Genomic DNA, 17,872 nt, shown 5'->3' on the forward strand with positions numbered 1-17,872 from the left:
TTACAGAGAATGGTCAGAAAAAGAGAAAATGTCCAGTGATCTGCAGTTCTGTGGGCAGAAATGCCTTGTTAATTCCAGAGGTCAGAGGAGAATGGCCAGACTGGTTCAAGCTGATAGAAAGGCAACAGTAACTCAAATAACCACTCGTTACAATCAAGGTCTGCAGAAGAGCATCTCTGAACGCACAACACGTCGAACCTTGAGCCAGATGGGCCACAGCAACAGAAGATCACATAGGGCTTCAGTCCAGTCAGCTAAGAACAGGAAACTGAGGCTACAATTCACTCAGTCTTATCATGAAATAAAGCTTTGTTACCGCATGTTTACCTGGTTAAAGCGGTGATTTATGAAAAACCATTCAACCCGTTTGAGATTATTCATTTGAGTTCAGTGAATTTTAGATTTTTCATTCACAAATGAGGTCAACTCAAGGCTCAACAGAGAGAACAAGAAGAAAACTACCTTGGAAAAGCAAAACACTATCACCTGACATTGTTATATTCAGTACATTCCTGTTCCCTTCAGGACACATTTGTGCTGCATATCACTGACACGTGAGAGATTCATGGGCGATTTCTCAAACCCCCACTTTATGAGAAATCCAGTATGAAATTATTTAAAACTAAAAAGACAACTTTTTTTTTCTTATCTAACATTGCCACCTCCTTGTTATTTCGCAATTCCGCAGTGGAGTGACTGTTAAAAAAAATCCTGCTGCATGTTCAGTGTTTGTGGTTAGCAGCAGCCTCTGCAGCTTCTGCTCTCACACACTCACGTTCACACTTTAGTTCCCTCACGCGTTAGCAGATTACCTTTCCTCTGGCAGAACTTATAAAACAAAATAGCAAGCTCTAACTCACGCAGTGGCGCTGGGTTTATGGCTGTGCTAACACATGTCCTCAGCTACATTCAATCTACTCCAGGCTTTTGTTTTTGACAGTACATGTCCAATGTTAAGACCAGTTTTTAACCGTGGCTCTTCTGACAAACTATTAGAAAATTTTAGTTTTTACCAAAAAAAGGACTAATTGTTCACTAACCAATTAGCCTTGACTCCATTGTTTTCCTTTCTTTCGATTACCATAATTTAAGTGTTTACACAATTGATATAATTTCACTGGATTCTGAAGCGTAGAAAAGCTGCCTTGCACTGTTATGCAACACTTTAAAGTACACTTTAAGTCACCAACATAAATTAGCTGATTGTGTTACACAATACCTTACATCAGAAACACTTTAGGATAGTAAAGTGTTGCATATTGGTGTAAAGCCGCTTTTCTTCACATCTGAAGTTGCGGATTCACATTGATCACGTAAACGATCGAAGGGTTACTGTATGTCTAAGGCTACATTCACACAGGGCATGTGACGTACGTTCAAGAGCGTGCTAGATGCAGATTCTTGAACGCAGGTTTAGCCTGTGCTGTTTACACTGTTAAGAGCATGTCCAACCCTACAGCTGGAAGAAAACTGGTGTGAAATATCAAAGTGGTGCAAAAATGGCAAATCTTTCTCCAGGCTTTTGCAGCTGTATACCAATATTTATGAAAGCCTTCGTTTCATACATTTTAGCCGACCACACATCGTAATTTTTTATGTCTCGTCTGTGATAAATTGAAAAAAGCAAACAAGTCACTTCATGGAGTTAAAAGGGACGCCATTCAAATATCCCTGATTGGTCAAAGTTTGGCCTGGTTAAATTTTCAACATGCTTTTACTGGTTTCGCTTTTTGTACATATAGCCCAAAAATAGTCTTGAAATTGTGCATAGCATTGGAGAAGGCCGAAACACACATTTACGCGCATTTACACTAACCTTTCATTGAAAGTGGTATCTTGAACGAGCGTTGACGAGGGTGGTGTGTGTGTTAGATTAAGAGTGTGTGTTATTTAGGCGTCCCTAACGACATCTCCAATGGTAAAGGGTCACTGTTCATGCCCTAAAACTCATTTTTAAGACTTTCTTTGGTCAATTTGTTTGTGCTTTGTTTTTATTTTCCATACTTTAACATTTTTTTTATTTTTACAAATAATGTTCATAGAGGCTAGCTAAAATATTGTTTAAAAGCACTGTTCAAAGCTTATTATTGTGTTTTTTCAATGAATGAAAGCAAAAAATAAATAAATAAATAAATTACAACAAAAATGTGTTAAAAACAAACCAAGGAGAAGGTTGGACATGGTTAAAAAAAAAGATAGAAATAGCTATTATGAAACTTGGACAATATAAATGATGAAAAAAAAAACATTGTTTCTCATCCATGTTATCCTTTTATACATCTCCTTATATTCATTTTTACCTCTTTTGGTGGATAATATATCGTTTTACAAAAATGAACAGATGTTTTTGTCTATTTTATTTTTAAACCAGGAGAACTTGAGCTCCACCGTCACAAACGGCGCCACATTTATGTAAAAATTGCACTTCTACTATCCCTACTGATCAAATTGACGGAATTGTTCCTAATAAACTAAAACACAAAGCCACGTTGGTCCCATGATGCCGATGTCACACGGCGGCTCAGCCACAATTAGTGTTCCCATCACCAAAGGAAAACCTTTTGTATGTCTTTCTTTTTTCTTCAGGTGAGGTGCACACAGAGAGAAACCCTGAGGTGCTGCAGACATTTTCCCATCTGACCATACCTGCAAAAATAATTCAAAGGGAGCAAAGGAGAGAATGGTGAGAGAATGATAAACACGGTAGATAAAAAAAACCTGATCTCAACACAAAAAGGCCAGGATGTGGAGCGGGACTGAAGGGCAGCACTTCGGGGCCTAATTGTCAGTCTTGGTCGAAGGGGGCCCTTGATTTAATAGGCAGGTCCGGTGACTAAACCACTGGAGTGCAAACAGTGAAGAAAGAGCCGTGGCGATTCAGGAGTTGCTCGCCCCTCCCCCCCACGTCTCTGCAGACAACTCGACAACTGGCTTACCGCCTGTTTGCTGACTGCTTGCCCTCCAGCCACACCGCATACCTCACACCATCAGGACGCAGCCTGCTGCTGCACACGTACACAAACATGGCAACGCAGTCGACTCCTCTGCATTTGGAGACCGCTTCTCTGCTACCCAACAGAGGGACAGCGGATGCTCTAAAACTCGCTGTCTGATGGACAAACACAAAAGTATCACACACAAGTAGTTTTCTATAAAGACAGCTGGTGCTTCAATTAATTTACTGTAAGTGATCCTTGACATGCTGTTGTTTATTAAAATCAGTCTCTGTTTACTTTGAATTTTACTTGAAAGGCAGCAAAAAGTTTCATCTACCTTTATATGAATGTCTCAATGGGCCAAAGAGTAAAAGAGGTACAGAATTTCACCACGGTAAGACATACAATTTCCTTTGATGCATAATTATAACAAGAGGTTTTATTTAATTATCAGTTTTGATACCAAGCTCTGGGTGAATACTTAATTCTACCTGGCTGCTGGGTTCGGATTAAAAAGGAATAATCCACAGTGATAATGGACACCTAAAAAAGAAGCTCCGGTCACACTAATATTCCGTCATACTTTTAGACCAACCCAAACTTTATTTTTTTTTGCTGTTGTATAGTATATAGACTTAACAGCCAATGTCCAGTAGCAGTAGCATCGTTACTTTTTTTTATAACTTTTGGCCACAGCAGGCTGTGGGATGTCAGTTGCCTTGTTTTCCACGTTTTATATTCCGCTTTGAATCTGTACTCTTTGTATTTGCAACAGGCAGACTTGCATCAGCTGTTGTGCACTGAGGGCTATCTGAAGGGAAGTCTCACAACCAAACACAGACTACAGAGCGGAACAAAAGCCTGAGAAAGAAATGATAACTTGCCCCCAAGCTGACCCAATTAGTAAACAAACATTTCATAAACCACTCTTACCTAACTCCACCACTGGACCTAACAAATCTTTGAATTTTTAATTCTTTTTTTGGTAAAAAATGAAATTTTACATGAATGATTTGTTTTTTTAGACTAACATGCTACAACTGTTTTATATTACTATGCTTGGCCCTGCAAACAGATGTTTTCCTTGTATGTGGTTAACTGCATGCATAATACCTGATATTATGTGGTTAAACTCATTTTGCCATTAGGTGCTGGGAGAAAACAAGGGAGCTAAAAGGTGGAGCAGAGGGAGGATATGCAGCACTGGGGGGGGTGGCAGGGCGTGAGGCTGCGTCGAAGCTATGATTAGCGCCGACCAAGCAACGCTCTTATTGATTGGCACAGTGGAGACACTGGGCTGCCTTCCACCGTGCTCTAATGAGAAGCTCTGACCTCCACTCATCAGCAAGGTCACCAGAGCCTACTGTAATTGCACTTTCTCTAATGGCGTCAGTCACGCACGCACTCCAACCCCCAGTAATGACAATTACCATAATGTCAGCGGGCTCCACGGGGGCCTTCCAATCATCTGTCATTTAGGGAAATGGGATGTTAGTCAACTGCTGCTGTAGATTAAAAGGATGCGACACCACGTTTGATTATGATACCTCCTCACTCTGAAACCCGTTTCTTAATCATCCCTCTGCAACACATTTTTTTAAAAACGCACACCAGTATTTACTCCAGAATTTTTTCCCCCAAATCTTTGCTTCCTCAAGGACCGCAAACAAACTTTATTGGTGGACGTTTATTGTTTTTCTCATCTATAGTTCAAAATTTGGTGTTTATTTGTTTCCTACAGACAACCTTTGAAGGGCTGTAAACTATATATCTCATATTAACATGAATCTGGTGCTCCTTATGGTGGTTTGTTGCTGTTTTAATTGAATGTGATTTTCTGCCAGAACACGAGTCTGTTCCATTTCACAGGCAGCTTATTTACTCATTCCCCATGGACGCCATCAAATCCCGTCAGGTTGGCAAAGTGGAACTTTAGAGGGTAAGTGAAGATTTGCTGTGGGGTTTTTTTTTCTGTCGGTTTTGTATTGCCTTCTGGGGGTGGGGGGTGGGGTTTGGGACTTCTGCCGCTGTGACTGAAAATGGGAGTGGACTGCAAAAAAAAAAAAGAAAAAATTAAATATCTGGATGAAGGTCTTCCCAAAGGATCATAAAGCTATACCACGATCACATCCCAGGATTCAGTGCTCCTTTATTTTGTAACTTTCATACAAAAATATTTCTCTTCATATATCAGGTTGAACCATACCGATCTCTGAAAGGGAAATAAATCCAACACACTTTGCTTGGATGGGCTTTAATGGTTCCATTGACATTTTTTTGTCTTTCAAATCTGACAAAAAACATTTTTTCCAACAAGATATAAAAATGATAACAGCAGGTAGGTGACAGAGTTTTACATAACTCATCAGTACCTGTGTAATCTGAATGACAAAACATGAAACATGAAATACTAAACTTTACAACTTCAAAAAGAAAGTGACAGCTTGTAGATTTTTTTCTAACTTTTCAAAAAAGCGAATGCATCAAAATGAAATGCTGTGATGTCATTTTTAAAGACCTACTCTGATGATGTGTTTGATGAGGTGTTTTAAACATGTTCTTGTGTTTTTAAAAAAAAAGTAAGCTTTTAATTGCATTTCTGAATTTCTTTTTTTCAAATCCTTGTGAATCAGGTGCAGACAAAAAAAGTCTGTTAGAATAAGATCGTATTTGTGACGTAGAAAATACGACGGTCGGGTCACAAGCTCCCTGCTCTGCTCCATTCTGATGCATCCACTAGCAGATAAATAGATCCATGTACCTATTTTTTGTCCTCATCTGAGCTGGCATCTGGTTCAAAACTGATGGGTGACGTGAAGTGGAGATGTTTTTACTCTGGACCAACAGCCCCGCCCACAATTCAGAGGCAAATTTCTGATGATCTCCTGTCGCCTTGGAAATAACACAAGTTTTTTTGATTTTGGCTAAAAACAATATAATCATAATTAAAAGATACAAAGAACACTTTGAAAATAGATCAAAAGATGACTGGAGTGGAAGAAAGAGATTAGAGGCTGGATTGTTGTAAGTTGTCTTACTGGTGGGATCCAGCAGATCCCAACAGGTTACAGTCCTGTACTGCCAAAAGTAGAATCATCAAGCCACCATGAAGGAATAGGAATACCTTTGCTGACCTGCTTGGCTATAATGCAGAATTTAGCAAAGCGAGACATGCTCCAAAGAAAACACCTTGGAAGCCATTATTATGTGTTTTTCCTTTGTGGTGTAATCAATAGTGATTCAATATTGTATTAATTCAATGCAGTTTCTTTACAAACATGTAAATTATGGTTTTTGTAAATGGTAGCATGGAGGAACCAGATGCAGTAACCATGAAGCTGGATTGCAGAAACATAAAACCTACAAAACCAAGCACCAAAACCATGCAGCCACAAAAGGTGGAATCGGGTTGGCGGTAAAAGCCATCTCAGCAATTCTCTCAGACCCCTCAAGAACAGATAGGTGAAGGAGGAACAACCTCCTTAGAAACAGGGGAGCACAAAGAGTCTGCAGGTAACTTAACGTGGCTCCATGTGGCTGAACTGGGTTGCAGTGGTAAATATGCTGCCATTGCAGAAAAGAATCTCCTGCAGGGTCTAGAGTGGCCAGACATCCTTATGTCACTGTGGTGAAGGAGGAGCCAAATGCTGGAGGCAAAAACACAAGTGAATGTTATTATGACAAAAAGCAAGTGATGAACTAAAACGTGTCAAACCAAAAACTTGAAGCATGAATTAACCAGAGGTTTAGAAAATAATCTGTCAGCCACAAAACACAATAGAAACTGAGCCAGGTTGACTGAGCCCAGGTGGCGCCACAAGGGAAGCACAGAAACAGAAATCTACTAGACAGGTCTTAACCAAAATAAAAAAAACAAGAACACTTTTTTTTGTAATTTACACTTAAAAAAGGACAACTGGTTTATAAAAGCAAATTGTGACTTTAGTTTTTAAAACTCAAACCAAAAGAAAAAAATAATCCAGTGGATCCAGACAAGAGATTCTACTCCTATTTAGAATATTTGAGTACAAATTGTAATATAGAATATCTGGTACTAGATCTTAGAATTTCCAAATAAACATGCATATGTGCAAAATGGAACATCACATTTAAAAGATTGTTGATTAGCCTGACACAGCCTTCACTTGGTGTCATGCCAACAACGGTTTCATTTTTCAACTTCAGATCAACTCACCATCAGGGGATTGATACTTGGTCAAGCTAGGATTCAGTTTGTTTGTTTTGTTCCCAAATGAGGATTTTGTGAAGAAAGCTTGCTTTCAGGAGGAACAATGCCAAAGGACTCTGCATGCTTTCACAACCAATTGTGTTCAGCTTGTATTAAACAAATCAGTTTTCCTTTTTTGTTGTGCTATTGTTTGTTTGTTTGTGCACCATTTGTAGAACAAATTCCACTGTGCATAATGGTCATTTGTGTAGAGGTGCCCAGCTATTTAGATAAATCCCATTTAAAAAAAATGTTTTTTTAATGAACAAAGATTAAGAAATAACCAGACAACAACTTAACTGATCAAATATATCTCATTTTGAATCTAATCTGATTGGAAAATAAAAAAATGTAGATAACAATGCTGTAATAAATCTTTAAAAACTATGGCTAAATATGATTTCTTTATTAGAGAACCAGATTTCATGTTTTTTTGGTGCTTCTTGGCTCTGGCGGTGGGCTTCACTTTGTCTCGAGAATGGATGGCTGAAGCTTAAACTGTGACCCTAAACAAGCAAGCAGGAAGTGAAATTACAACCCCCACCTCTGCCTACAGAATGGAAAAAATATGTTCAAATGTTTAAGGAGCAAAGGCTTAGACCGTATGTAAAGAATCACAGATTTGTTCATTGTTTGCTGACTACATTGCTTTCTCCTTAAGATTGACTAAACACCTGTCAGTCACATACACTTTGAAGTATAAATGTATTTTGTTTTAACCAGATAAAGATATATTTTTACTTTATTCATTGCTGTAGTACCATATCAAAAATATTAAGATTTGTGGATCATTATTGTTGGTATTTGGATAAAAAATTATTAATGTGCACTAAAGAACCAAAAACCTGTTGAAGAGATGAAACAATATATAACTTTATTAATTCCCAGAGGGAAATTTGGTAAGTATTTCATGTAACCCCTGTGCTATCCTACGTGTTCTTCCTACCATGACAAAGGTGGAGAGGATTTCATGTAATCCATGGACACCAGTGAAGATCACAAATCATTGAAGAAAAAAGGTTCAGCGCACTGTCTAGTGGGTCTAGATGACCCAACTCCCAATGTCAAAATGCCTAGGATAGCACAAGGGGTTACAGAGTACGCTTTTAAAAATCACTAGAGAAATTTGTAGCTTTTGTAACGGGCTGCCGAAGGGAGTTAGCAAACAGTTAACTGATGGGAAAAGTCATCAAAAGATTTCAAATACATGTCATATTTCGAATGAATCCTTCACACACACCGGAATATTCAGAATAAAATCAACAAAGCTGTCTGTTCTAAAACAATACCTTTATGCAGAGTTGAGAGTATAACTCATTACAAAAGTAACGTAGTGCAGCAGTACTTTTCTATGTAACTCATTAAGGAATTACTATTTAATTTTTCTGTGATGTAGTCCTGAGTACATGTTCAGTAATTTCGCATTACGACAATTTTTTTTGCGGAAACTGTTTGTTTAGTGAAAAAAAATAAGAAAAAAAGGAATATTTAGTGCAACACGCAAATGACATTTCCTCTTTCAGATGGGCGTTTTTTCCCATCACATATGAAACAGTGATTTTCCGAGGACATGGCAACTAAGTCTCATTTGAAGCATAGTTTCAATGAACTTTGTGCAACATTGTAGTTATATTTTAGCTGTTTGCAATATCCAATTGTTCTGAGTCATGTCATTCTTTCTGTGTATTATTTATTTATTTATTTATTAATGGGGGGTGAGAAAATAAACAGCCACATTTGTATGTCAGGTGCAGTTGTTTCAATGATGTGCTGTTCTGAAACCATAAATAAAATTACCAAGAAAAAAAACAACTTTTTCAAGTCGTAGAGTGAATTGAGACATGTTTTTTTTAAATAAACCCAATAATTCGCTTTTATAATCACTTATTTACACCATATAACATGCACCTTTCAAAATACAACAGATGAAATTAATATTCGTCCCAATAAGAATAGAGGGGAACTTGTGTCTCGTGACATGAAAGTTTAAACATAATCCAGATGTGTCTTACATTAGCAGAGTCACAATATATGAAATATGTGCCAATTATGAACTATGACACATGCCAATCAGCTGCACAGTAGCATGGTGGTTAGCCCCCTTGCCCCACATTGAGAAAAGTCTGTTTTTTTAGTCTTACTGGGTGCTTAATGTGTGGAGTTAACATGTTCTCCTCGTGCACGTGTGGGTTTTCTCACTGTAGTTTCCTCCCACAGTCCAAAAACATGCTTTGTAGAATAACTGATGTCTCTAATTGTCCATAGGTCTAAATGTGTGCTTGTGTGCCCCTACAGCAAACAAGTGACCTGTCCAGGATGTTACTCCGCTTGGCTCCAACAACCCCGTTACCTCAGATGGGATTCAGCAGGTACAGAGGATGGACGGATGGACAGATGTCAATAGTCTTATAGCTCATGTTCATCATTCAGTTTTTTGTGTAATATTGTCATGAATGCAGTCAGTTTTTCCAATTATGTCCCTATTAAAGTTTCAGCTCTTTTCCCAAAAGTGGATTCACACTCGTCTGCAGTATTTTCTGCTTTCCACCTTTTTTTCTGCTTTGATAGATAAACAACCACTTGGTGTGTTGTCCTATGTTTGACTGGTTCTTATGACATGAAATTCATTAGTCACAAATTGAAAACCCCTTTTTTTGTAGTGATCATCAGTCCCACTCTGATCATCTTTTGATCTAATGTATTTGATCTGTCATTCCCAGTGTTCTTTTTTTTTTTGATAATGTCGCAGTTATTAGCCAAAATAAAAAGACTTATGTTGTTCTCTAGGACATATTGGTAACGCTTTCTTTTACAGTACAGTACTTACAGTGTACTTAAGTGGTATTTACATGGTCCTTATTGTGTAACTACTGGGTACTTTCAGGGTACTTACATGGTACTTTTTATAGAATTTACTGGGTACTTACAGTGTGTTTACATGGTACTTTCTATGGGACTTTACTGGGTACTTACATGGTACTTTTTGTGTCTACTCTGTACTTACATGGTACTGTGTATTTATATGGTACTATTTGGTTCATACCTATGTGGTACATACTGGGTATTTATAATATTCTTACTGGGTATTTACATGTTGTGAAAAGGTGTCTTTTATGGTACTTACCACATGTAAGAACAAGGTAAGTACAAATAAAGAAACTTGACCGTTAGGTCTGCACTCGCTGCATGTTTCATGGTATTTACCATGAATTTACCACAGAAACTACCCCTTAAGTACACTGAAACTGTACTGTAAAAGAAAGTCAGTCCTATTTCCACTCAACTACATGGTACTTTCATTACTAAATACTGGGTATGTTCACTTGAATATTACTTGGTACTTACCCCTTAAGTACAATGAAACTGGACTGCAAAAGAAAGTCAGCCCTATTTCCACTCTATTACATGGTACTTTCAGTAGTAAATGCTGGGTATCTTCACGTATTACCTTCCTGTGCAATGTACATACACACTTGGTCTTATGACCTCACCAAAAGAGACAATGCTAACTTGTTGGTTGGGGTAAAGTAACTGCATTGTAAAAACATATTCCTACTTCTTGTAACATGAGGCAAACTTAAAGAAAAACAAGACAGCAGTGAAAACAACAATCTTTAATATTATATCTTTAATATTAATATGATATTAATATGATATGTATTTATAAAGAAGAAATACATACAGCAATCGGTAATTAAAACATTACTTTTGTCATTCTTTGTCTAAACAAATTAGATTTTTTATGGCAATTTTGATTTTTTTTTCTTTGATTTCTTTTTTGTTCTTGTTTATATAAATAAAATTTAAAGTTGTGAATAATCTATCATGTTTATAAATGAGGATAATTGATTAATTTCAAGCATTACAGTCAAAGCGATAAAGAATTCACAGAGATTTATCAAACTCATTACAGAAATGATTAAATAAGTAAAATTTATTTTGTATTTCATCAAAGTCGTAATGCTTTTTATTTTCATTTGAGCTTTTATTGTGAATTTTCTTGCAGTTACAAACCCTGAAGAAGTCCTGTACCATTACTAAACTCTGCTGAAGGAATTTTGACGGACAAAAAGCACGACCCTCAGGCCAATAATGTGTTTTTTGGAATGCTCCTTTGTACTGTTTTGTACTTAAAACATATTTCATTGTGATGACACTGTATGCTGCAGACATGTATCATATTAAAGATTGTTGTTTTCACTGCTGTCTTGTTTTTCTTTAAACTTGCCTCATGTTACAAGAAGTAATCAGGCCAGAACATGTTTTTACAATGCAGTTACTTTACCTTTACCAACAAGTTGGCATTGTCTCATTTGGTGAGGTCAGAAGACCAAGTGTGTATGTACAGTGCACAGGAAGGTAATACGTGAAGATACCCAGCATTTACTACTGAAAGTACCATGTAATAGAGTGGAAATAGGGCTGACTTTCTTTTACAGTACAGTTTCATTGTACTTAAGGGGTAAGTACCAAGTAATATTCAAGTGAACATACCCAGTATTTAGTAATGAAAGTACCATGTAGTTGAGTGGAAATAGGACTGACTTTCTTTTACAGTACAGTTTCAGTGTACTTAAGGGGTAGTTTCTGTGGTAAATTCATGGTAAATACTATGAAACATACGAGTGCAGACCTAACGGTCAAGTTTCTTTATTTGTACTTACCTTGTTTTTACATGTGGTAAGTACCATAAAAGACACCTTTGCACAACATGTAAATACCCAGTAAGAATATTATAAATACCCAGTATGTACCACATAGATATTAACCAAATAGTACCATTATAAATACACAGTAAGTACCATGTAAGTACAGAGTAGACACAAAAAGTACCATGTAAGTACCCAGTAAAGTCCCATAAAAAGTATCATGTAAACACACTGTAAGTACCCAGTAAATTCCATAAAAGGTACCATGTAAGTACCCTGAAAGTACCCAGTAGTTACACAATAAGTACCATGTAAATACCACTTAAGTACACTGTAAGTACTGTACTGTAAAAGAAAGCGTTACCCATATTTTCTGCAGAGCGGCCGGGGTTTATAAGAAAGTTGTCAGTGAGACTGTTGGTGCAGAGCAACCCTGCCCCCACCTCCCATCCCATGTTTACAAGCTGTCCAAATGGCTTACAGCCCCTCACAACCTCAACATTACATCACAGGTGCAACAAAAATATCTAGCAACATTGGAGCTATCCAGCCAAATAGCTCTTGGGACAGATTCCAGCTCAGATAAGGAAAATGTATAAGTACATGGATCTAATTGTCTGCAAGTGGATACATCAGAATGGAGCGGAGCAGGGAGCTTTTGGCCTGCCGATTGAAGGCTATTTAAATCTTAATTTTCTTTAAATATGTCCTCCATCATGAGAAAAATGCTTCAAGAATATGTTAAAAAACACACACACAATTGTCACCAGAGTGGGTATTTCACTGGCCAACGATGTCAAGTTTCAAGACTTTAAAAGTAGTCCTAAAATGACCGGACAAATGCAGACAGAGCAAAGTGGTGCAGACAAGGGTCACCAAAACAAGCCGTCTGCAGCAGCAGTGAGAAAATGCAGCAGGAATGAGCAACAGACCAACTTTATCTGATTGTAACTTGCCTGCTTGTTGGTCAGCTGACTGCATGCATGACTGAGTTCCCCGCAAGAACCACTTCAATTGAGAGTTTTGCTGTTTACACTCTAAAAACCTATTTTCTGGCACAAAAAAAGTGTTGATCCAATACGTCTGATAAAAATAAGGGACTGCAGATAAATAATAAATACAGAGTTAACACCAAAAAAAAAGACACTTTGTGCAGCATTTAAGATTTTACTGCAGTGTTTTTGCAGTTTAGTAGGGGTTGATGGGTTTAAACAGAGACCTTTGGGTCATTAAAAAAAAAAGAAGAAAAAAAAAGATTGCCAGGGTAGGTGGTAGCTAAATCAGAGAGAGCACAAAGAGGCAGGCGTCTGAGAGGTATTGACCCTCCATTGATCGTCAGGAGCTGCGTGGTGGTATTGACCAGAGAGAGAGGAGAGACCCGGGGATGCAGCACACAGCTCCACCGCTGAGAGGGAAAGGAAAACAGAGAAAAACAACCTCATACGCTGCCTACTCTGACCTTGTGGGTCGTCGCCGTCCTACAGCCCACACCACTCTACCCCCACCTCACCCACAGAGATGTATGTGTGTGTGTGTGAAAGAGGGAAAGGGAGGCAGAGACCCCTGCTGGGAACCATGCCGGGAGCTCAGCTCTATCTTATTGAAGCTATTTCCTATCGTGTCTTCTATGACGCCTTCCCAGAAACACTGCAGCAGCTAACCCAGGGCCTTCTGCACGCACGCATACATATTAACAGCTGCGTCAGAGAATTTTTTTGTGATCTTCCTGTAATAAGAAGGCAAGTTTAAAATCCCGCTCCCATGCAAAATTTTGGTGTTTTTAACGTATTTTAGGAACATTTTTCTTGTGATGGAGGACATATTTGAAAAAAATTTAAGAAATAAAATTTCATTTCTGAAAATTTCTTTATTGTTGTGAATCAGGAGCACATCAAAAAATCCAGTTTGAAAAAACTCAGACAAATAGTTCCATGTTTGTCTACATTTTGCTTGTCTGAGTTGGAATGCGGCTCAAAACTGTACAGCTGGATAGCCCCAATATTCCTCGTCATTTTTGGTGCACTGGTTAGTGTTGTGAGGGGCTGAAAGCCAGCAGGGGAGATTGTAGACAGAGGGATGATGGGAAATAAGCGCAGAAGGAGGAGAATTTCTAATGAACTTGTGCCGCTCTGCAGAAACCATGTCCTTGAAAACAGCACACATTTTTTTTTATTTTGGCTAAAAACGGCTTCAACATGATTAGAAGCAAAATGGGAAAGCTTTTAAAATAGAATAAAAATATAATTTGGATGAGACTTTAATGGGAATAATGTCATAAACAAACAGATCAGAGCAGTGAAATGCTAATTCAGAATTCCCTCAGACTGACAACAGGTGTAGCTGCTGTTTTCTCTGGGAAAACAGTAATTGGCAGGTAAACACACGTATCAGAGAGCTGTGTCATTCGAGGCAGCTATGCTTGGTTGTGACGGTGCTTTTGCCTCATGCAAGGCAGAGAAGGACAGGCAGGATTTGGTCAGAAACAAAAATCAAATGAAAAAAAAGGTGTATTTGAAGAAAAAAAAGGAATGAGTAAAATGCACATGAGAACCAGGCAACCACAGGATACAGAGCTTGGAGCTCTAAATCCATGGAAGTCATCTGGTAGAAGAGAACGGATGTCATTAAAGTAGAAACCAGGAGCCACATGGGAGGCAGAATTTTAAATGACTCCCCTTGTAGCAAGACCAGCCCAACAGAAGGACTAAACCTCACTTGTGCCTCTCTATCCATCTCACTCTCTCCCTTGCAGAGATGCAATTAATTCGGATAGAGCGTGCCAAGTTTGCAGAGATAGAGGAAGCGGGATGCGCCCTCGCACATGCCGGAGGGAGGACAGTTTCACATTCCCCAGAACAAATACAGATTTGGGGCTTTCGGCCCAGCACGTCGTGACCAAACCCCATCTCATCATTTCCACCTTGTCTGCCTGAGATTTTTTTCCTTTTTCCTTTTTTTTTTGGCTCAATCCTTCACCAGCCCTGACAGGATTTTTTTTTTTACTGCTGCAGTAGTACCACACAAACTTTTCACAACTACCACACTTAGAAGTCAGTTGGGGAGGGGGGGATTCTGCAACCTGGATTTTCATCCACTCTGAGAGCAAGATGTCGAAACATTTGTGTTTTTGAAATGCTTGTTTACAGACGTCCTCCAGAAGCCGGTAACCCAGCTGCACAGCTTTCTCAGGGCAGGGATTGGAGGACTGCAGGTGGTCGAGCCACAGGCTGGAGGAGATATGTTGAGTGTTTCACGGTACACAGAGCACGTAGCATGCAAAATGCAGGAGGGAGTGGAGCTCAGGGCCAGGGAGCCCATCGATACGGGGGAAATTGATCGTAATCAACCAAGTTACAGAGACTGAGCTCGGATTGGCCGACAACCATCTCTCCCTTCTTCTCCTCCTGGTCTGTCCACCTCCTCTTCCCTCATCCACCTCCATCTTAAACAGCGTTTCCTGATGCAGTTTTCCTCTAAGCTGCAGGGAAATAACTGTCAGCAACTAAAAGCAGACTTTGCTTTGCTGCTTAAAATTGTTCTGTTGTTTTGGTTCTTCACTTTTAAGTACTTTAACGTCTTTGCACCTTAATATGTGCAGGAACATGATTTTATGCTCTATCATGTCTGCAGAAGAGTGTTTGATTAAAGACACCAAAAGGGAACGATGCGAAGAGAATTCTCCTGAATTGGTTGCTTCTTCTGTGCCGCGGCTCCACTGTAATTTCTCATTTGTAGACGGTGGCGTACCTGCCGGTGCAGCTGCACCGCGAGAAACGCTGCCCCAATTATAGCATAACACCTAACCTTATGGTTTCCATGGCAGCACGACGCATTTTCCCGCAGGACGCACCGTGGAGAAACGAGTGTCTTATCAACCATCACCCTGGTAATAACACTCCCTGGAGCCTTTGCCGCATGTGTCAGACCTTAACGAGAACCCTGAAATCTCTCTCTCCCAGTGCAGCCGAGGCCATTGATTTGGACTTAATCTGTTCCTGCGTGTCCGTACGAGCGGGTTTGTGCGTGAGGCACCTTTTGATTGTGTGTGTATGGGTGCATGTGTGTAAGTGGTTCGTCTACAGTTTTCAAAAAAAAACAAAATGTTTCAGTTTATATGTAAAATATATTTATACACTTTATATTATATTATATTATATTATATTATATTATATTATATTATATTATATTATATTATATTATATTATATTATATTGACTTTTAGGGTTAAACATGAGAAGAAGTTTTAATTTTGACTAAGACATCCCAGCAAATGTACTATAAACCTTTTTTTGCACACTGGCAGAAAACGCTTCTGGAAGCTTTCCTTAATGCCTAAAAAGCATGGATCTATAACCAATCAACTCATAAACCAAAGAAAAAGACAGTAAAACAGCGTTCCAAATCCAACATGTGTATTCTACGTGTCTTTGAATAACCCTTCAAAACCAGAGATGTTACCAGTGACACCTAAATAACACGCAATCTTTGACATATACCGTAATCGTCTGTTTCTGGATCAACTTGAAGCTGCTACTTCTGATATGGAGAAAAGTGGAGTTTCATAACAGCTTTGCCGATATTGGTCGATTGTAATAAACATGGTTGAATAGTTAGTAGTTGAAAGAATGTAAACTGTTAAGCTCCGGTGTTAAAGGGTTAAACATAAATATGTGTATTTATTTGTTCATTCTCTAAAAAACAAAACTGTTAGATTCCATTAAAAAGACTTTTGAAACCCAAAAAAGAAAATACTCTCAACCATTTTGATGCCAATACCTCAAGACTATTTTTATCCTCAATAAAATTGTCATTGAGAAACAAGACAAAACATGTTAGCATATCTTACAGGTCAAAAGACCCACTCCGATGAAAAAGATTTTGTTCTATCATGTGTTTGTAGCAAACGTGGCTATTTAGCTCCAGTATTGTGCGCCATTTATGTTGTACCACTATAAGTTGGGTGTGGGGGGGAAGGGGCGGTAAGACAGCGGAGGATGAGGAAAAATGAACAAATGAGCACAAGCTTAGTTCCCGCCCACAACTCAAAGGGGGATTTATGATGAACTACTGTCGCTCTGCTAAAACTATGTCTTAGAAAACAGCGCAAGTTTTTCAATTTTGGGTAAAAATGGGATAATCCTCATTGGAAGGCCAAAGGAAATGCTTTTATAATAGATCAAAAGATGATCCGAGTGGGATTTTAATAACAAACTGACTTAAAGCATTGAAACTTTTAAAACTAAGATGATTTTAATTAAAGTTATGTTTTTTGGAGGCTTAATCATATGTAAATTCACCAGAAAATTATCTTGTTTTATTCTGTAATGACTAATCCACAATGATATTTTGTATTAAAATAAAGAGAGAACAGAGACAAGGTCTAAAAAAAACCATACTTTGAATCTGCTGTTTCACATTGTAAATGGGATAGACTCATGTGTCGCACATTTTCTCATTGAAGGTCAAAAGTCATTCACCTCAACAGATGAACCTCTTTGAGTTTGCTTAAAAGCAGCAGACATATATTTATTAATATTTCATTTAACTTATGCTTTTCTAGATGAGTGACAAACATTAAAAGGTAATGGCTTAAAGATTCCCTGAGCAAGGCTGTTTGTAAATTGTGCTGATCCCTTCAATTTTTTTTTTTTGATGATGAATACACACTCTTTGTGCTCATTAATAATGTATTCATACTCGGGAAACTGTGATGGAAGTTTGGCAGGAAAAGCTTTGATAAGTAATTAAATACATCATGTAAAAAAACAACTGTTTATCCATTAGACACATAAGAACTTGCTGCAAACCCTAATGTCAAAAGATTGTCATTGCATTTTTGCATTTATGTTTGATTTACCAATAAGATTTTGAGTGTTTTGTTCAATCAGTTTTGAATTTTATCAATACATTTTTTTTTATTTAAAAGGCATCACACTTGGAAGAAGCTAATTTAATTTAAAAAAAGTTACATTTCTTGATGTAAACATGAGGTAAGTCACCTACATTCTGAGGTGAACATTTCACATATAATTTAAATTCACAGATATTGATTTGTTTTA

The 17,872-nt window shown here is 38.1% G+C and overlaps 1 long non-coding RNA gene across 1 annotated transcript; it reads left to right on the forward strand.

Moving 5' to 3' along the window:
• Positions 1–1,539: 1,539 nt before the first annotated feature.
• LOC144983640 (uncharacterized) lies at positions 1,540–15,478 on the forward strand. Its single transcript, XR_013647382.1, has 4 exons — positions 1,540–2,683; positions 4,806–4,875; positions 9,460–9,533; positions 14,960–15,478. It is a non-coding gene; the product is annotated as an uncharacterized LOC144983640 (long non-coding RNA).
• The last annotated feature ends 2,394 nt before the right edge of the window (positions 15,479–17,872 follow it).

The sequence above is a fragment of the Oryzias latipes genome, chromosome 14, assembly GCF_053564925.1.
Source record: "Oryzias latipes strain Hd-rR chromosome 14, Olatipes_Hd-rR_3.1".
Taxonomy (NCBI): Eukaryota; Metazoa; Chordata; class Actinopteri; order Beloniformes; family Adrianichthyidae; genus Oryzias; species Oryzias latipes.